Genomic DNA, 19,957 nt, shown 5'->3' on the forward strand with positions numbered 1-19,957 from the left:
GAGTTCACTGGTTGCTCACTTCTAGCATCTGTGTGGTTAGGAGTTGAAGAGATGGTTAACTAGTTTGTTAACAAGTTGTGAATTAATGTGGTGCAAGATCTGATAGGGAGATGGGATGTTAATAAAGGGTTGAGATTACAGGTCCTCATCACCCTACCCCAACTATTGGGCGGGGAAACTGACTAATAGATATGCTATAACAATCTACCATGTGATTCTAAGCTATTATCAGGAGATACAAGTAAAAATTTCAGAACTTTTCCTGAGATGTGTTTGAAGGCATGTCTCAAACTAAATAAATAGTAATTTAAAATGAAATAGACGATTTCTAGTAGTCAGTGAATCGATATATTCTCAAGTATAGCAGGCATGTTTGCATTTGTTTGCTATGTAAGTCTGTACCCTTCCTCCAGTAAACGTGAATATCTTTTCTGATAAAGCTGACAGTTTTCTGACTGTAACGTTCTCCACATGTGTCTTCGAACTATCATTTTTGCCTTTGTTCTGGATTGGATGTTAACTATTTTTAGTGTCAAACGAGCTGGGTGAGGTGGCTCACACTTGTAATCCAGACCATCTGGGAGGCTGAGATCAAGAGGATAAAGGTTGAAGGCCAGCCTGGGCAAATAATTCGAAAGATTCTCATCTCTAAAATAACCAGAGCAAAATGGATTGGAGGTGTGGCTCAAGTGGTAGAACGCCTGCTTTGCAAGTATAAAGTCTTGAGTTCAAACCCCAGGCCCACCAAAAAAAAGTAAAATATAGTGGTTTTTAGTATTGTCACAAAGTCATTAACACCATTAATTTCAGAACATTTTTTTCTCATTCCAAAAGAAATCCCATATGTATTAGCAAAAGTCACTCATTTCTTCTTTTCCCTAGCCCTTGACATCAACTAATCCATTGTCTCTGTGGATTTGCCTATTCTGAACATTTCATATAAATGGAATCATACAACCTGTGGCTTTCTGTGTCCAACTTCTTTAATTTAGCATGTTTTCAATGCTCATCCATGTTGTAGCATGTACCAGTACTTCATTCCCCTTTTTTTGACTGAATTCCATTGTGTGGATATTACATTTTGTTTATCCACTCATGAATTGATGGACATTTGGGTTTCCAATTTTTTTGCTACTATGAGTATTCATCTACAAGTGTACAGATTTTCTGTGGACATACATTTTCAGTTCTCTTGGGTAGATACCTAGGAGTGGATTTGCTGAGTAATGTGGTAATTCTATGTTTAACTTTTTGGTTGGGGATACAGATCAGTGATAGAGGACTTGCCTGGTGTGCTTAAGGCTTTGGATTTGATCCCCAGCACTTCGAGTAAACTAAATGCTTCTTCCCTTTTTTTAATCTGCTTTAGAAGCTGTCAGGCTGCTTTCCAAAGCCACACTACCATTTTACTTTGCCATCTGCAATGGTTCAGGACGCTAACACCTGTTTCCTTGCCTTTGTTACTGTATGTCTGTCTTGATTATTCCATGCTAGTGGCTGTAAAGTGTCATCTTAAGGCTTTTCCCTGACGACTAGTAATTTCTAGCATATTTTCATTTGTTTATTGACCATTTGCATACATTCTTTGATTTAAAAAAATTTTTTGGCAGTGCTGGGGATTAATCCTTGGACCCTGGCACATGCTAGGCACTGAATTATGATCCCATTCCTCCTTGGATTTTTAAAAATTAAGTTACAAATTATATTTTTTAGAGACAAAGTCTTTCTTAGATACATGGTTTGTAGATAAATGTTTACTCCCATTCTGTGGGCTATCTTTTCGGTTTCTTTTCTCCTTCCTTCCTTTCTTTCCTTTTTCCAGTTCTTCCTTTCCTTCCTAGATGGGGTCTTCTGTAGCCCAGGCTGGCCTTCAACTTGCAGTCCCTCCTGCTTCAGCCTCCCAAGTGCTGGAATTACAGGAATGAGCAACCATGCCTGGCTCTTCACTATTTCTTCCTTTTCTTCTTCCCTCCCTCCCTCCCTCCCTCTTTTCCTTCCTTCTCTTTTTCTTTTTTTTTGCCTTTTCCTTCCCTCCTTCCTTTCCTTCCCTCTCTTCCCTTCCTTCTGTCTTTCCTTCCCTCCCTCCCTTCCTCCTTCCCTTCTCTCCTTGTACTGAAAATTAAATCCAGGCCTTGTACTTGTTAGGCAAGCACTCTACCACTTGATTTATGTTCCAGCCCTCTTTTTACTTTCTTCATAGTGACCTTTGGAGCACAAAAGTTTCTAATTTTTATGACATTCAATTCATCTGTTTTTTTCTTCTGTCTTTGCTTTTTCTTTTTGCATTGGGTCTAAGATCCAGTGCCATGAAGGTTATGCCTATTTTCATCAAAGAGTTTTAGATAAAACTTTATGTTGTTCATTTAGATTTCTTTCCTCCTTCTTCAGTGGGACTGTTCTCCCGTTGAGTTTTCCTGACAGCTAGTCTACTTTCATTTAGGTACTGAATTTTTAAGAATTGAAACAATGGCCAGGCATGGTAGCTCATCCCTGTAATCTCATCTACTTGGGAGGTATACATTGGGGGAATTGAGTTTTGAGGTCAACCCTGGCCAAAAAAGTTAGGAAGACCTCATCTCAACCAACAATCCAGGTGTGGTGGTCTGCATCTATAATTCCAGTGATGCAGGAGGCTGTAGGTAGAATTGGGTGTCCAAGGGCTGGTGGAGTGGCTCAAGTGATAGAGTGCCTGCCTAGAAAGGATGAGGCCCTGAGTTCAAACTCCAGTACCACCAAAATAGAACAAAAAAGATATACAAAGAAGAATTGGGGGTCCAAGGCTGACTCAAGGCCCTATCTAAAAAATAAAGCAAAAGGATTTTGGTGTGGCTGAAGTGGTAGAGCACCTGCCTAGCAAGCATGATGCTCTGAGTTTAAATTGCAATATCAATCTCCCCCAAAAAATAGGGGAAAAAAAATCTGAAGCACAGTTGAATTAAAGTAAAAGTGATGTGAAGTAAATTGGTATTAGAGCCCAAGCTATTCTATATTTGTGTTCATTTTGAATCCACTAGTAACATGGACTTTAGAGTTTTTAGAAAAAATTGTTTGAAATGCAGAGGTTTTTTTTTGCAGGTAAGATCTTTTGTGACTTTACAGGGAATATAATCATACCATAAACATTCAGAACTCTTCATTTGGTTACTCTGGTCAGTAAAAGCAGACCTTGGTTATGTCACAGAAATTATCTTTTGTGTTTTGATATTAACATTGAAAAATTATGGTTATCAATTGTATGACCTTGGACAAGTTGTTTGACCTTTTCCCTAATCTGAAAAATACCATTTTTTTATTGTTACTTCCATTAATCTTTTCAAAGAATGAAAGCAGTACTTATGCAGACGATGGAAAAATTCAGTAAGAAGAGTTAGTACCTTTCCTCTTACATCCCACTGGCCACTATACCTGCTTTCTAAAGAGGTTTTTCTTTTTCTTTCTTTTTTACAATAAATTCCAAAAGCCTAAAAACAATGTTGTTTAAACTCTAAATAATATTTCTTGGCTCTGTAGTAAATAAGAAATTTATGTCATTTTCCACCTTTCATGGCACTTTTGATTTGTATCAGTTTTACATTTTTTTAATTGATGGACTTTCTGTAATAGTTAAATATCTTTTTTCTTTACCTATGAATTATCGATAGTCTACTCTCTTCACTTCCCAGTCTTTTGTTGTTGTTGTTGGGGATGGTACTGAATTCAAGGTCTTGCCCTTATTAAGCAAGTGCTCTTACCACATGAGCCATTCTGCCAGTCCCAAATCCCAGTCTTTTTGAGAAGGATTTAATACCCATTCATTTCTATTGCTTCTGCTCCTCTTCTCCTATTGGCCTTTGTTTTCTATTATTAGTACTATCTCATGGTCAAGGTTTATAGCATTTATATTGTGTTTTATTACTCTTGTAAAAGTTTTTTTCCTGTGTGTCTTAAAGAAGGATTCTAGAAAATGAATATGAATAATTGCTCTTTAAATATATTGATGGACATATTAGTCATTATAGATTCGAGTACTGTGGAATTTTATTATTAAACCTATAGTCCTTAAAGGTAAAATTGAACAAAGTCCTGCTTGAGTGAGAGAACCCAATGAAATTATTTTTAAAGTATAATATTACAATGTGTTTTTAATCTTGTAACCATTAAACTTTTCTTTTTTAGTTTTTTTTGATGGGCCTAGGGTTCGAACTCGGCTTTTGTGCTTGCAGAGCAGTTGCTCTGTCACTTGAGCCATACTTACAGTCCTCAGTGTTTCTTGATAGACTTTCCAGAGTCTTGGACTTTATTTTCTAATTTGGGAAGGTTGCTTTCCAGACCTCTTGTTTAGCTGTCATCCTGGGATTACTTTGCATTGTACTGCTGGTTTATGTGGATCCCATGTTGTCATCTTTTTTCTTTTTTTCTTCTTTTTGGTGGCCTCATACTTTCTAGGCAGGCACTCTTACTTCTTGCCAGCCATTTTTTTTGTGTTGAGTATTTTTGAGGTAGGGTCTCAGGAACTATTTGCCTGAGGCTGGCTTTGAACCAAGATTCTCCTGATCTCTGCCTTCCCAGTAGCCACCAGCACCTGGCTCTTTCTCTTTTTTTAGATATCTTTTTAAATTTACTGGAATGCAGTCTTGAGTAGTTGTTTCTGGAAGCATATACTGGTGGTAAATATTTCTTATGTTTTAAGATATTCGGGCTTGTCTTTGTCCCTGATTGAAGGTTTTTTTGTTTTTTTTTTTTTTTTTTGCATTGCGGGAGTTTGAACTTAGGGCCTGTATCTTGAGCCACTCCACCAGCCCTTTTTTGTGATGGGTATTTTTGAGATAGGGTCTTGCAAACTATTTGCCCTGGCTGGCTTCGAATCGTGATCCTCCTGTTCTCTGCCTCCTGAGTAGCTAGGATTACAGGTGTGAGTCACTGGGGCATGGCATACTGTTTGCAGTAAACTTTTTACCTAAATATATGTGTGTGTATATGTGTAAGTATATTCTAATATAATGAATTACAAAGTATGGAACTTAGGGCTGGGAGTGTGGCTCAAGCAGTAGAGTACCTGGTTAGCAAGCTCAGGGCCCTGAGTTCTAATTCCAGTACCACAAACACACACACACAAACACACACACACACACACACACACACACACACACACACACACACACACACACACACACAAAGTAGAAGTATAGACCTGCATAAGAGGTGATGGGACAGTTTGTTATTCTTTGAGAGAAAAGTATGCATTTGAATCATTTTTACACTATATACAAAATCAATTCTAGATGGATTTGAGACATATGAGAAAGGTTAAAAAAAACATACAACTTTTATAAGATGATAATGGAATATAGCTTTCAAGTACTGTTGAAAAATTTCTTGAACAAGATTCAGAAGCACTATCCATAAAAAAAGTCTGATAAATTCAACCCTTTTAATAATGTTCATAATGATTGTAAGTACATAAACATCAGTAACATTGCCATTTATATATTAAGTGTATGTACTACAGATAATTGTATGTGCTATATGTTTATATGGCTGACAGCCTGGCAGTGTATGGGATTGTTTACAACAGCATCACTGCAAACACACAATACATTGCACTGAAACTTTATGATGGCACAAGGTCACCGGACGGTAGGAATTTTTTAGTTCCTTTATAATCTTAGGGGACTACTGCCTTATGTACAGTTATCAAAGCGTTGGTATGTGGGGCATGACTCTATAAGTTATAAAACAACAGTTTCTTCAGAAATTTGAAAGCTTTGTTCCAGGAACTTAAAACACTTAGTGTTGTTAATAAGCGGTCCCATACACAGGTGATAGTTATCCTTTTGTAGTAATCTCCTTTATAGTCTTTACGATGATCTCTATCTCTGTGTCTTTGGTGTTGTGAAATGTATCTAGTTTAGTGGGCCAGTTTTCATTCCTTCTGGTGTCTTAGAACCTATTCAGTACTTTTGCTTTTGCTTATTTTTTTTTTTTCTTCCTTGAGGTACTGAGGATTGAAGGACTTGGAATTACCTTCAACTTTGATAACTTTCCCCCCACCCCTTTTTTTTTTTCTTCTTCTTTTTTTCTAAGCTTTTCTTTTTTGTGCTGGAGATTGAACCTAGTGTTTCTTGCATGCTAAATACTTGCTCTACCACTGAACTACACCTCTAGTCCCTCTCTCAGCCCAGGCTGGCCTTGAACTCACAATCCTTATACCTCAGCCTCCCTAGTTCTGGAGCTGAGACTCTTGACAGATAAATATTGGAGAGGTTATTATTGGACTTCGACAGTTTGTTTACATTCTGCAAGATTTCCTTGACTTTGTCTTTAAAATCTATAGAACTTATTTCAGTAATCATATTTTTCTTCATTAGAACTCTATCCTTATATTTTTCTTTTTAAAAAATTTCTTTGGTTTGTGTATTAAGGCATACCACACTAATTTTTATCTTTTAAGTTCTTAAATTATTTGATAGGTACAAAAGATTTTAACACATTTGATATAAGTAAATAAATGTACATGTATTTACCACCCATTTAAGGTATTACCAGAGGTTACAGCTTATCTACCATGACCACATCTACCTTTACTAAGCCACTGTACTGAATTTTGGATTTATCATTCTTTTTTTGGGTGGCATTGGGGTTTGAACTTGGCCTCCAGCTTGCTAGGCAGGCGCTCTTAACACTTGAGCTACTCTGCCAGCCCTGGACTTATCATACTTGTGTTGATCTTTTCACATAACTATAAAGTTTATGCTTTAAAATTTTGTATAAATGGAATAATGCTACATGTATCTGGGGGATTCATATATCATTTTCTATTCTTCATGGTATATGAATATAACTTAGTTTATCCATTCCCTTGGTGGAGATGAGGGTAGCTTCTATCTTTTTTTCTGTTACAGGAACCCAAATCCCTTTTTTACATTTCTGAAATCCAAAAAACTTTGAAAATTAAAAATCTTAGACTTAGCTTGTGGAAAAGTGATGACTTTTTTTTTTGCAGTGCCAAAGAATTGAACCCAGAGCCTTGGGCATGTTACACAAGCACTCCACCATTGAGTTACACTCCCACCCTGATTTGTAATTTTTTATGAAGCTTACTTAGTGTGAATATTTGTATGTTTCACTCCAGAATTGCTGGTTTTTAAGATACGTGCATATTCAACAATATTGAATATCTGTTTTCTGAAGATTTGTCAGTTTATACTCCCTTCAGCAACGCAGAAGTTGTCGTTGCTCAGATTTCTTGCTAACATTTTCCTCAGACTTCAAAAGTTTTTGCCAACGTGTGTTAAATATCAGCCCTAAGTTTGTTTTTTTCCCTTTTGCTAATTAGTTTGAGCATCTTTTATTATGCTGATTAACCATTCATCTTCCCTCTTCTGACATTCCTATGCTTATCTTTTTCTTTTTTTTTTTTCTTCCTTGAGGTACTGAAGATTGAACCCTGGTCTCCAGCATGCTGGGCAAGCACTGTATCATTTGAGTCATACCCTCCCTGTTTGCTGGGATTACAGACCTTTGCCACCTCACCTGGCACTATTCATGTCTTTTGCCTATGTTTGTGCTACATTAAAAAAAAAATTATTAATCTCTAGTAGTTCTACAGTTGAGTTTATGTAGTACAAATTTCTCATTGATTTGGCTCACTTTTTAAAATCTGTTTTATGTGTCTCTTTATGAGCAGAGGTTCTTAATGTTGTTGAGTTGGGTTTTTTTGTTGTTGTTTTTGTTTTTGTGAGAAACTCAGGGCCTCACACTTGCTAGGCAGATTCTCTAGCACTTTAGTCACTCCATCAGCCCTAGTTTTTTCTTTTTTTTGGCTGTACTGGGGTTTGAACTCAGGGCCTACATCTTGAGCCACTCCACCAGCCCTTTTTTGTGTGTGATGGGTTTTTCGAGATAGGGGCTTGCAGACTGTTTGCCAGGGCTGGCTTCTAACCACAGTCCTCCTGATCTCTGTCTCCTGAGTAGTTAGGATTACAGGTGTGAGCCACCAGTGCCCGGCCCTTGGTTTTGAATCTTGTTGGAGAGATCTTTAAACAGATACTCGAAGGTGCTTCCCATAATAATCTTACAAAAGTTGAATTTTTAAAAAAATAAACTTCTCATTTAATGTTTTAATCCACCTAGAGTTGGATTTTCTCTTTTTGGTCTTTTGAGACAAGGTCTCACTATATAGCCCAGTCTAGCCTGAACTTTGGTCCTCCTGCTCCAACTTCCTGTGTGCTTATACAGGTACCATCATGCCTGGCCTTGGAATTGTTTTTGTACATAGTTTTTTTTGGTGGCTCTAAGGTTTGAACTTAGGGCCTTACACTTGCTAGGCAGGCGCTCTTACTGCTTGAGCCATTCCACCAGCCCTTTTGTGCATAGTTGTAAGGTGATGCGTATTTTTCTGTCTAAGGAATAACAAATCGTACACCGCCTTTATGCTGTGGATTTTTGTTCCACTGTATGTCTGTCCATCCATTCATCCCTCATACTTTGGTCTTTTTTTCCTGAAACAAGATCTCAGGATGAGTCTCAGGCTGGCTTCAAACTTTCTATCCTCTTGCCTCAGCCTTCCAAGTGCTGAGATTACAGTAGTCACCACTATGCCCAGCTTTTCATCCTTTCATTCTTTTTTTCATTCTGTGATTGAATAGCCTTTGGTTCTTGACCCTAGTCTGTTAGTCTGTCTATACTAACAGTATCACCATTTTTATAATTACTGTAATTTTGTGACAACTTTTATAGAAACAGGTATCTATTGCTCTATAACCTGTCTGAGCAAGGACACAGATCTTGAGGGTATGGATGAGTTTTCTCAGTCTACTCATGCAGGTCAGGAAAGAGAACATTACTGTTACCCTAGAGATTCCCCTTGCCAGTGACTAACCTCATCCTTCCAAAAGATACTTAGTAGCCTGACTTTAACATCTTAAATTAGTTGTTCTTGTTTTTGAAGTTTATATAACTGTATAGTGTATAAATTCTATTTCTGTACATGTAGCTAGCCCTCTGTACCTGCTGGGTTTGCATCCATGAATTCAATCAATGCATGGATTGAAAGCATTTGGAAAAAGCTGGGTGTGGTAGCTCATGCCCATAATCACACCACTCAGGTTTGAGGCATGAAGATTGAGAGGTTGAGGTCAGCCTGGGCTACATAGTGAGTCCTTGTTTCATAGAAACAACATGTTATTTGGAAAACAAAATTGCCTCTGTACTGAACATGTACAAATTTTTTTGGTATTTATTTCCTAAACAATACAATGACTACTCTTTACTTAGCATTTATATCATATCAATTATTATAAGTAATCCAGAGATTTAAATTATACGGGAGAACTATTTGTAGGTTATATGCAAATGCTAGTCATTGTATATAGGGTTTTGAGCATCTTTGGATTTCATTGTCTGCTGGGGCCCTAAAATCACTTCCAAACTTGGGTATGGAGGTCCACATTCTGTTTCTGGCTTTTTTTCCTCTTAAGTTTCATTCACAGGGCTCGCCCATATTCTTTGGGGTATTCTACTATGGGGCCTCAGTAAACCCATCAAAAGTTGAAAATACCATAAATCAAAAATGCATTTAAGGCTGGGCACTGGTGGCTCATGCTTGTAATCCTAGCTACTCAGGAGGCAGAGATCAGGAGGATCACAGTCCAAAGCCAGCCATAGGCAAATAGTTTGTGAGACCCTATCTTGAAAAAACCTTTCACTAAAAAGGGCTAGTGGAGTGGCTCAAGTGGTAAGAGTGCCTTCCTAGCAAGCGTGAGGCCCTGAGGTTAAAAAAAAAAAAAAAAAAAAGATGAATTTAATATACCTAACCTACTGAATACCATAGTTTAGCAACACAGTACACACAGTGTAACTCTCTTGTTTACACTCATAATCTGATGGCTGACAGGAGGCTGCAGCTTGTTGCTCAGCATTATATATCCTACTGAATGTCACTAGCCTGGGAAGTTTCAAATTTAAAGTATAGTTTCTACTGAGTGCTTAATTATCTCTTTCACATCATCGAAAAGTCAAGAAATTATAAATTGAACCATCATAATTTGGGGGTCATACGGGGTTGTAGTTTATTGATTGATTCCCTTTCACTAGCAACGTAGTAAGAATTCGTTGATCCACACCCTTGTCCGCCCTTTAAATTTTAGACATTCTGGTTAGTTTGTAGTGGTTGATTTCCATTTTCCTAATAAGTAATGATATTAAACCCCTGTAAAATATGCCATTTGGTGTATTTGGATATCTTACTAAGTGGCTTGCCCAGTCTTTTTGCTTATTTTTGGGGAGGGGGAGCAGTAGTGGAGTTTGAACTCAGGGCTTTATGCTTGCTAGGCAGGCACTCTTACCACTTGAGCCACTCTGCCAGCCCAGATTTGTGTTGGGCTCTTTGGAGATAGGTCTCACAAACTATTTGCCTGGGCTGGCTTCGAACTGTGATCTTCCTGACTCTGCCTCCAAGTAGCATGAGCCACTGGCACTGGGCTTATCTCTCTTTTTCATTTTATTATACATCCTGGATCCCAACTCTTGCTGGGTGTGTTTTGCCAGTGTCTTATTTCCTCACACTGTGGTCTATTCAGATTCTTGACTTTTCAATCTCTCCATTGCCATTTTCCCATTAGCAGATATCTCCATGGGAAAAGAGGCATTTAGTAATTCAACTTGGGAAGAGGAAGAATGATATGGGGGTAATCTAAGATATATTGTAAGCACATATGTAAATATCACAATGTATCCTCCTGTACACTAGTATATGCTAATAATAATAATTAAAAAAAAAAAAAAAAGAAACTCAATTTTCCAGAAAGGAGGCCTTCATTCCAAGTCTTTGTCTCAGGTCCTTGCTGCCTTTGTAGCATGTCATGTGGTCAGGCAGGTGTTTTTTAAATATCATGTTCACTTTAACTTCTCACAGGAGGATTGATCTCAAAACAGTCTAGTCAGTCATTGAGGGACACAGAAGTACTACAGTCCTCTGGCCTTGTAATTATTCTTCCAGGAACTTCTTGGCTATTGCTTTATTTAATTTTAGAATTGTCTTTTTAAGTTTTACATAAACACCTTGTTGGAATTTTGTTGGGAAATATATTGAATCTGCAAACTAGGTTGGAGAAAACTCCATATTGTTTTTGTTTGCTTGACCATGAACATGTAATCTCCACTGATTTAGGTCTTTTATGGTATCTTTCAATAAAGTTTAATAATTTTTATTTAAACTTGCAAATATTTTGTTAGGTTTATTTCTAGATATCTTATTTTTATGGCAAATCATAAATGTCTTTTTATAGTATTTTCTAGCTTGGTGGTGGATAGAATTATTATTTGTCTGTAACCACCTTGTTATATTCTTAATTATGATAGATTTATGTTGTTTTTGTCTAAGCTCATACTCCTGTGAGTAATGACCTCTTTGCTTCCTTTTTTCTGATTATCTTTTCTCTTCCTGTCCCCCCCCTTTTTTCTTTTTAATGTGCTAACTGGGATCTAAGTACAGTGTTGAATAGAAGCTATGATAAGAGTATCCTGAACTTGTTCTTGATTTTAAAGTGGCTGAATGCTTGTAGCTCCTTGTGGAGAATCTTTTCATGTTAAGAATGAATATAAATTTTATTAAAGCTTTTCCTGAATTTTTGCTCTGTAATTTCTTAATATAGTGAGTTAGATTGATTTATTTGTTTCTTTTGTTTTTTGCAGTGCTGGGGTTTGTACTCAGGGTCTTACCCTTGCTAGGCAGGTGGCGCTGTACCACTTGAGCCACTTGCCATCCCTTTTTTATGTTGGATATTTTCAAAATAGGGTCTTGGGAACTATTTTCCCGGGCTGCCTTTGAATCGAGATCCTTCTGATCTAGGATTACAGGCATGAGCCACTAGCACCCAGCTAGATTGGTTGATTTTCTAATACTTAAACTAACCTTGTGTTCCAGGTATAAATTCAATCTTGATCTGCCTGTCCCTTTTTTCATTACTTGACTTTATTTGAAGATTTTTAATTTAGGATTTTTGATAATGGCCTATAATTTTTAAAATATGCCTTTTTTTCTAGAAGAGTTTATATGACAGTAGAATGATCTGTGAAATGTTTGATAGTACTTGTAAAATTGTTACTGGGGTTTTCTTTGAGGGACACTGTTAACTGATGCAGTTGCTTTGGTTATAGGAGTTTTCATATTTTCCATTTTCTTTAGAAATTTGCTCATTTCCTCTACATTCTTGAATTTATGGCATTAAATACTATGTAGTACTTCTAAATATAGCCCCTTTGTCTTTTTTAAAGCACCTTTTTCTTGATTATTTTAGAAGTTTGCCAATTTTTAAGACTTAAGTAGATTAATTTTCGACTTCATAAGATACTGACATTGGCACAACGTACCATTTTTATCACATAAGGATCCCTCATACTATCATTTTGTAGCCACGTCCAGTTCCCTCCCACCCACTACTCCCCAACCCCTAACCTCTGAGATCCACTAATCTGTTCTTTATATCTGTGATTTTTGTTTTTTTCAACACTGTTACATAAATTAGATCATATAGTATGTAGCTTTTTTTTTTCAGGAGTGCAATTGTTGGGTATTATGGTTATTATATGTATAGTTTTTTAAAGAACTTGCTAAACTGTTTTCCAGAGTTGCTGTACCATTTTACAATCCTACCAACAATGTATGGAGTGATCCAGTTTCTCTGCATCCTTGCCAGCATTTGGTGTTAACACTTTTTCATTTTAGTCATTCTGGTAGGTATCTAGTGATATCTCAGTGAGGTTTTAATTTACGTTTCCCTGATGGCTAATGATATTAAACATATTTTCATGTGCTTATTTGCCATCTGTATATTCCCATTGATAAAATGTCTCTGAATGTCTTTTGTCCTCTTTCTAATTGGATTATTTTTTCTGTTGAGTTTTAAGAATTCTAAATATGAGGATGGTGGAGTGGCTCAAGTGGTAGAGCACCTGCCCAGCAAGCATGAGGCCCTGAGTTCAAATCCCAGTACCATCCCTCAAAAAAACCTATTAAAAAATTCTATATATATTTTAGATAACAGTACTTTGTCAGCTGTGTGGTTTGCAATTTTATTTGATCCTTTTGACTGCCTTTTCATTCTTTTAAAGGGGTCTTTATGGAGCACAAGTTTTAATTTTGGTGAAGTCCAATATATCATTTTTCTTTTATAAATCTTGCTTTTGGTGTCAGACGTAATAAAGATGAACCCTTTGTGAAGGCCTAGATACTGAAGGTTTTCCTCTTTTTTTTTTTTTTTTTAACTGTTCTGTGGTCTCATTTTTACATTAGTCTGTATTGCATTTGTGGTTAACTTTTGTAGAATGTGTCAAGCATAGATGAAAATTCATTTTTAAGTCTGTGGATGTCCAGTTGCTCCAGCACCATTGACTACCAAAAGTTGACTTGGTTTGAGCCACATGACAGCCTCTAGTTCCTTTGTCTTTCTGTATAAATTTTAGAACAATTTCACCTGTATAGGTATTGCATTAAACCTCTATGTCAGTTTGGGTAAATTGATATCTTTATTATGTTAAGTTTTCCAATCCATGAAGAAACCCTTTGTTTAGATCTTAGATTTCTTTCTCCAGTGTTCTGTAGTTTTTATCATGCAAGTTCTGAACATGTCTGTTTGATTTTTACATACGTACTTATTTAAATTTTCTTTGGAGTAGTTATGAATGGGGTTGTGTTTTTAACTTGTTTCTACACATGTTCATTGTTAGTTTAGAAAGATGTGATGTGATTGGTTTTTGTGTGTTGGTTTTGTATCCTTTGACCTTGCAGGACTCGTTTATTGATTCTAAGAGTTGTTTCATAGATTTGTTGGGTTTTCTATGTCGACAGTCATGCTATTCATCGTCATATAGTTTAATTTGTTTTTCTTTTCAACTTGTTAAACCTTTTAGCACTATGTTGAATGAGTGGCTAGAATAGGCATCCTTGCCTTATTCCTGATATTGGGAAAGGATTCACTTCACCATTAGGTAAAAAGCTCTAGCTTTTTTGGTGGATGTTTATCAAATTAAAGATTTGATGATTTTAAAAAGTCATAGTTGGGTATTGAATTTGTCAGATACGTTTCTGCATTAATTGATTTGATTGTACAACTTTTCTTTTTAAGCTGTTAACTTAGTGTGCTATGTTATTTCAAAACATTGAACTCAGCCCTGAAATCTAACTATAAACCACTTGATCATGGAGCATAATTCTATTTATTTATGTGTGAATATATTTTTGTGAGATGGGATTTGAACTCACGGCTTTGTATTTGCACTACCATTTCAGTCACACCTCTAGTCCATTTTGTTTATTTTGGAGATGGGATCTCTCAGACTGTTTGCCCAGGCTGCCTTCAAACTGTGAGTCTCCTGATCTCAGCCTCCCAAGTAGCTAGGATTATAGGTGTGAGCCACTGGTGCCTGGCAATTCTTTTTATATACTGTTGAATTTTATTTACTAATATTTTTGCTAAGGAATTTAATGACCATATTCATGAGGGAATATTGGTTTCTAGTTTTATTTCTACTTTGTCCTGTTTTGGTATTAGGGTAATACTAGATGAATAAAATGAATTGTGGGCTAGGCATGGTGGGGCACATCTGTAATCTCAGTATTTGGGAGTCTGAAGCAAGAGGATTGTGAGTTTAAAACTAGCATGGGCTATATATTAAGACCCTGTCTCAAAAAAAAACAAAAAACAAATATAATGAATTTGGAAGTATTTGCCTATTTCTGGAAGGAATTATATAAAATTGTTGCTAATTCTTTTCTTTTATCCAGTTCTCCAGTAAAACCACATGGGCTTGAGAACTGTTTTAAAATTATGAATTAAATTTCCTTACTTAGAGGTTAGAACAGTCCTTAAGTTCCTTATTTTATACCAAGTAGATTTTGGTAGTTTGTGTGTTTTTCAGGGAATTAATCCACTTCATTAAACTTTGCCAGATTTATGTTTGCATTCCTGTTTTCCTTTTTTCTGTGGTGCTGGGTTTGAACTCAGGGCCTACGTCTTGAGCCATTCCATCAGCCCTTTTTGTGAAGGGTTTTTTCGAGATAGGGTCTTGTGAACTGTTTGCCCTGGCTGGCTTCCTACCATGATCCTCCTGATCTCTGCCTCTTGAGTAGCTAGGATTACAGGTGTGAGCCACTGGTGCCCAGCATCTGTATTATCTTTTTGATGTCTGAAATTTCTGTAGTGATTTCCTTAATCTTGTTCTTTTATTTGAGATAGGGTCTTGCTTGCTGTGTAGCTTGGGCTGGTCTAAAACTTGAGATCCTCATGCCTCAGCCTCCTGAATGCTAAGATTATAGGTACCTGGCATTAAGTATGCTAGTAATACCAATTTCTCCTGATTTGCTTTCATTTTTTTGTGTTCTGATATTGGGGATGGAACCCAGGGCCTCACATATGAGGCAAGCATGAACTCCACGCCAGGCCTTATTGGATTCATTTTTTGTGCTTTGTCATGTTTCTTCCACTTTACTAGTTGTAAAATCATGTGTTTTTGCTTTTTTATAGATTCTTGAAATTATGATGTTAGTCTTTTGCTTTCTCACCTGCAGGACTGCTTACCACACTACCAGTTTACATGCCATTGTTGTATTTTCATTCTGTCTTTTCGTCACTTCACAAACTTGATTTATTTTATACAATAAATATGTATTAAAACTAAACCCTTCTTTACCCCCAGGTTTGTCATTTTCTTTGCTCATTACTCTGTTCTTTGTTTTTGGTGGTACTGGGGTTCAAACCCAGGGCCTTGTGCATTCTAGGCAAACAGTCTACCGCTGAACTACACTACCAGTCTCCTTATTCTGCTGTTTTATTATTATTATTTTTTTTTTGCAGTACTGGGGTTTGAACTCAGGACCTTCATATTGAGCTACTCTGCCAGCCCTTGTGATGTGTTTTTTGAGATAGGGTCTCAAGGAACTATATGCCTGGGGCTGGATTCAAACTGTGATCCTCCTGATCTCTGCCTCCTGAGTAGCTAGGATTATGCAAAAAATTTTTAACGTATAGAAAATTCAACAAATTTTGTTGGTTTAATGCTGTTCTGATTTTTCACTGGATTCTCGATAAATTTTCCAGTTTAAATGTCACATCATTTGTAAGTGGTAAATGTTACTTTGAAAGCTTTTTATTGCTTTGTTGTAATCTAGAATCTTTGGAATAATGACAAAACATAATACACATTTTATAGATCTTCAATTTATGCCCTAATGTTTCACCTTTAATAGGATATTTGCTGTCAGTTTCTGATATGTACTGTTTATCATGCTGACCAAGTTTCCTTGTATACCTATTTGTTGACAGTTTTTTTTAAATTACAAATGAATAGTTTTAGCAGATGCTTTCTAGCGTTTGTCTAATCGTGTGACTTTCATTCTTGAACCAGCCAATCTTTTTGTGTCTCCGTTTTGGAGTTTTCAGAATAATGATGAGTTATTTTCCTCATGTCCTCCAAAGAGTTTTCTAAAGTGTCATTCTGAACTTTGTAGTTTTTGGCTATATTGGTTTTTTGAACTCAGGGCCTGGTACTTGCTAGGCAAGGCACTCTCATCACTTGTTTCCAGCCTTTTTATTAGTAACTTTTTAGGTAGGGCCTTGCACTTTTTGTCCAGGGCCAGCCTCAGACTGATTCTCTCTCTTATCCTCACATAGTTGAGAATACAGATGCAAATCACCATGCCCAGTGTGTTTGTTGACGTCGGAGTCTTACTACTTATTATAACTATTATTATTTTGCCCCAGCTGGCTTCTAATCTCCATCCTCCTGATCTCTGCCTTCCAAGTAGCTGGGATTACAGGCATGTACTACTTTGTCTGGCATGAACAAATTTTATTACATATTTAGTGTTTCAATCCAATGTAGCCATTGTCCCTTCCTCCTGAAGTCTGAATAGCAATAATTTGCTTACTTTAAAAATGTTTGTGTTTTTGTTTTAATGTTTTTCCCTGTTTTTTAACATGCTTTTGATTCTCTGACTTGTATTCTCTTGGACACTGTCAGAATTAGTTCTGTCTTCTCCTTGGAGCCTTAGTAGGATTTAGAAATTATTCACTAAACTATCTTGTTTATGTAGGTATTGTTGGATGGATAGGTCAAAAATAATACTAGCTCTTCTTGAATCAAATGTAATAACTCACATTTTTCTAGGAAATCACTCATCTGTGTCTTTAATTAGGTCGTAATTACATGTGCTTTGTTTGCTTTTGAGAGAGAGGGTCTTCCTAGGCAGCCCAGTTAGTTTAAGGCTGCCCTTGAACTTCTGTATAGCCCAGGCTGGCCTCACACTAGAGATCCTCCTGCCTCAGCTCCCAAGTGCTGCCTGTGCTGCCATGCCCAGCTGCATGTGCTGTTCTCTTAAAGAAATTGCTTTAGTATTTGTGATTCTGTTTCCTTTCTTTTTTGAAACAGGGTCTTGTCACATAGTTCAGGCTGTCCTGGAACTCGCTTTGTAGTTCAAGCTATACTTGAACATACCATCCACCTGCTTTAGCCTACTTCCTCTTCCCCTTCCATCTTCTCTCCCTCCTCTCTTTCTCTCTCCCCACTCTCTCTGTTTATTTTGGTGGTACTAGGGTTTTGAACTCAGAACTTCATGCTTGCTCAACAGGCACTCTACCAATTGTACCACTCTACCAGCTCTGTTTTGTGTTGTGTATTTTTGAGGTAGAGTCTCAAGACTGTTTGCCCCCTGCTGGCTTCGAACCATTATCCTCCTGATCTCAGCCTCCTGAGTAGCTAGGATTATAGGTGTGAGCCATGGGCACCTGGCTCCTTTCTCATTGTTAAGACTGTGCATTTGTTACTTTCCTTTTTTGGGGTCTGACTTTGAAGACTAAAGTTTGCTTTCTGCTCAGTCCTTTTTGATTTATCCTTTAAATCTCCCTGCCTTTTTGTTTTTTTTTTTTTTCATGCTGGCAATTGAACCCAGGGCCTTGTGCATGCTAGGCAGACACTCTATCATTTTTTATTTTGATTTTTGAGACAGGGTCTCCCTACTACTTTTACCTTGGCTGCCTTGAACTTGAGATTCTCCTGTCTCTGACTCCTGAGTAGATGGGACTATAGGCTCTGGCCACCAAACCTGGCTTTATTTATTTATTTATTTTTTGTGGTACTGGGTTTCAAACTCCGTCCTCAACACTTGCTCAGCAGTCACTCTACTGCTTGAGCTCACTCTGTGAGCTGAGCTGTGTTTGTTATTTTTGAGGTAGGGTCTTACCCTTTGTGTCTGTGCTGGCCTGGACTGAAATCTTCTATTTGTGCTTCCTCTCATGGCTGGGACAGCAAGTATATACCACAGCACTCAGCCATTGTTGTGATGGGGGGTCTCGTGAACTATTTGCCTTGGTTGTGATCTTCTGGGTCTCTGCTTCCCAAAAAGCTAGGATTACAGACTTGAACCACAGTGCCCAGAGAGTTTAAATCTTTATTGTATAATAATAGGAACATTTATGGAGATGTTCTCCAAAACTTTGGCTTGTTTTATAGATTTTGAGATGTATGTTCTTATTGTTTAATAGTTGAGTTTGTTTTGATTCTTGCCACCTGGGAATTATTGTAAGGAAGAGATTCATTTATGGTAACTTAAGTAAAAAGGGACTTAATTAGAGGGAAGAAATGATTTTGCCAGGAATATAAATCAGAAATGGGGGGCCTCACGTGATCTCTGAAATGGGTAGTAGTTAGGAATTAGGGCATCTTTTTGCCTTGCCCATCGTTTTCTTCTATGGCATTAGCATCACCATTCTTTACACATGTTGATTATGTTGATCTTGTGGATTTCCTTTATTCCTGTTTTGGAAATAAAGACATAGGTTATTTTAATATAACGGAATAGAAGGTATTAATAATATCATTTGTCAGTTTCCTCAGTAGCCCCCTTCCCTGTCCCATATTATTTATCATGGCAGATGGAGATCTGCAAACTTTGCATTGATTGCTTTTTTTTTTTTTGGTAGGAAAGTTTATTTAGTGAAAGAATGAAAGCTCCTGTGGGAAGGGCTGCATTGATTTCTAACCTATTAGAGCATCCCCAAATTTTAGGCTGTTTTTTGTTATATCCATCTCATGTTTAAGAATTGAAGACAAGGCCAGGCTCCAGTGGCTCAAGCCTGTAATCCTAGCTACTTGAGAGGCAGAGATCTGGAGGATTGCAGTTTGAAGCCTACCTGGGCAAATAGTTGTGAAACCCTGTCTGAAAAATACCCTATACAAAATAGGGCTGGCAGAGTGGCTCAAGTGATAGAACTCCTGCCTAGCAAATGTGAGGCCATGAGTTCAAGCTCCAGTCCCACCAAAAAAAGGATTGAAGTCTCAAAGAAATGTTTTATTCATTGGTGATTATGTGTACCTATCCTTTTCCTGTTTAATTAGGTGTTTTCTAAGTGTACCTTCAGCTTTCCTTTCATATATGTAATTTCATTTACATAATGTTACGACTTTAAATTTTTTGAAATTTTTTTTTATCTAAATGTGATAAAGAAACAATGTTGAGTTAAAGTCCTGGTCTTAATTTATTAGCCTTTCTTTCTAGAATTCAGATTGTTCCGTATCTTTTCATTATTTTTTTTTTGTGTGTGTATGGAGCTGGAAATAGAACCTGGGGCCATGCGTGTGCTAGGCAAGTGAGCTACCACTGAGCTACATCCTCAGCCTATGTATCTTTAAAAAAACAATCATGCTGACATATTTCTCTTCTCTGTAGAGAAATTCCTGTTTGTAGAGCAAATAGCAGTTGTAACTGAAGTATTGAAAGGCAGATTTGGGGAGGCACCGGGCACAGTTGGAAAAAAAATCTTTTTTTGGTGGGGGAGTAGTACTTGGGTGTCAACTCAGAGCCTCTTACTAGCTAGTAGGCACCCTACCACTTAAGCTACTCCGCCAGCCCAAAAATCTGCTTTTAAGATATTAGACTTAAAACATAAAGATAAAAGCATCAGAGTTTGGTAGAGAAAAATAG

At 37.1% G+C, this 19,957-nt stretch overlaps 1 protein-coding gene and 1 non-coding gene across 7 annotated transcripts in view; one reads left to right on the top strand and one right to left on the bottom strand.

Moving 5' to 3' along the window:
* The window catches only part of Pias2 (protein inhibitor of activated STAT 2), a 72,196-nt gene that overhangs the window by 3,213 nt on the left and 49,026 nt on the right, over positions 1-19,957 (top strand). The window contains exon 2 of one of the 6 annotated variants that reach the window (XM_020169190.2): positions 12,608-12,714. The exons of the other annotated variants lie outside the window; for them this stretch is intronic. The gene's annotated coding sequence lies outside the window, so the exon portion shown is untranslated. The remainder of the gene's footprint in view (positions 1-12,607; positions 12,715-19,957) is intronic. 6 annotated transcript variants of the gene reach the window in all.
* Trnas-aga (transfer RNA serine (anticodon AGA)) lies at positions 15,716-15,787 on the bottom strand. The gene has a single exon. It is a non-coding gene; the product is annotated as a tRNA-Ser (tRNA).

The sequence above is a fragment of the Castor canadensis genome, chromosome 4 (genome assembly GCF_047511655.1).
Source record: "Castor canadensis chromosome 4, mCasCan1.hap1v2, whole genome shotgun sequence".
Taxonomy (NCBI): domain Eukaryota; kingdom Metazoa; phylum Chordata; class Mammalia; order Rodentia; family Castoridae; genus Castor; species Castor canadensis.